The sequence below is a fragment of the Tupaia chinensis genome, unplaced genomic scaffold (genome assembly GCF_000334495.1).
Source record: "Tupaia chinensis unplaced genomic scaffold, TupChi_1.0 Scaffold000013_1, whole genome shotgun sequence".
Taxonomy (NCBI): domain Eukaryota; kingdom Metazoa; phylum Chordata; class Mammalia; order Scandentia; family Tupaiidae; genus Tupaia; species Tupaia belangeri.
In genome coordinates, this window is record NW_006159443.1 from 910,853 (window position 1) to 912,356 (window position 1,504).

At 41.1% G+C, this 1,504-nt stretch overlaps 1 protein-coding gene across 2 annotated transcripts in view; it reads left to right on the top strand.

The window, feature by feature from the left end:
- The window catches only part of EDNRB (endothelin receptor type B), a 27,227-nt gene that overhangs the window by 16,557 nt on the left and 9,166 nt on the right, over positions 1-1,504 (top strand). The gene's annotated exons all lie outside the window — the stretch shown is intronic.

A 1,504-nucleotide genomic window follows, 5' to 3' on the forward strand; every position in this document is an offset into this window, starting at 1 on the left:
CGGACAATCCCTTCTCCTCCATTCTCCTCTCGGGATCTTGGGCATGCACGCATACGCGCCCGGTATGAATTTAAGCTACTTGGGTCTGGGACTCGAACCACGGTCGACTACATGGGAGTCCAGCCACATAGCCATTATGCTAACTGCTGACCCCAACGTTTTTTTTAATAAGAATTCTTTGACCGATTTTATAAATTGTGAGATTTCATTTAAAAATTCTTATTTCTGGTTTCCTTTGGAAAAATAAACATAATTTTGTATCTGGGGTGTCTTGGCAAAAAAGTATGTGATGTTTATCAGTAGTTGCTCCTTTTCGACAAGGTTGACCCCAGACCCCACACACACACTCCCTATGGCCCTACCCCTGGCCTCCTCTTCTCTGAGTTACCTGCCTGGCCTTGTATGCTTTCAAGGCCCTACACTTAATATATACCTGCTACAGGTCTGTGTAATTTTTTTTTCATTTGTGAGAGAAAGATAAACAGATGGGGCAGGGGACCACTCTTGATAAGGTCTCACCATGCCACCATGCTCAGTCTTTCAGCCAGCCAGGATTATGATCATAACCATGCTTATCATGTTTAGGTCATCCTGGGATCCAAACCTGGAGCTTTCTCATATGGCTCCAGCACTGTGCAGTGGCACCCTACTGCCTGCCCCACCATGGCTGGGCCTCTGTGTAATTTTTCATATTTAATTGGGTAATGAAATCAGTCCTGTGTTGAATCTCCAAGTCATGTTCATAATGAGAGACACATGGTAGCCTTTGGTACCATTCTCGTCATAGAACAATCAACCCAGCTCGACAAACTCAGGAAAGTCTTCATTACTAGTGAAAGGACAGACAGACTCACTTGTTTTTGAAAATAGTTTTCACTTTTGGAAGGCTATTGTTAAAAACATGTTTAAAAAACACAAAGATTTGAAATACTTTTCTTTATTTTCAAAACCTCATAAACATTCTATCCAGATGTTTACCTAAAGTGTGGGACACACCCAATGGTCCTAAGAAAGAAAATAACCACATTCAATAATAGATGTTTGCATGGTCTAAAGTCAGATAAAGAAATATACATACACATGCACACACACAAGAACCGTGTCTTTTTGTTCATTATATAGCCAGTGTCTGTAGATGTTAGAGGCTTGAGTATTTATTAAGCAACTGCTGTGCAACAGCCATTGTTCTAGGAAGTTGAGGAATTCACAATCTATAACATGCTAGGGAGCTAGACAGCAGAAGTAAACAAACAGATAAATAAATGCTGTAATGTGCAGTAGGGGTTGGTAAGAGGTATGGACAGAAAGGGAAGTAGAATGCCGTAAGGAAGATGGAAGGCCTGATCAGTCACTATATTTAATAGTATGATCGGGGTAGGTTCAGGTTGAAGAGATTATATTAGAACAAGACCTGAAGGAGAAAAGAGAATTGGCCAAGTGGGTCTGTGGGGGAAGAGCCTTCCATGATAAGAAAGGAACTAGAATAAAAACCCTAAAGCAGGAA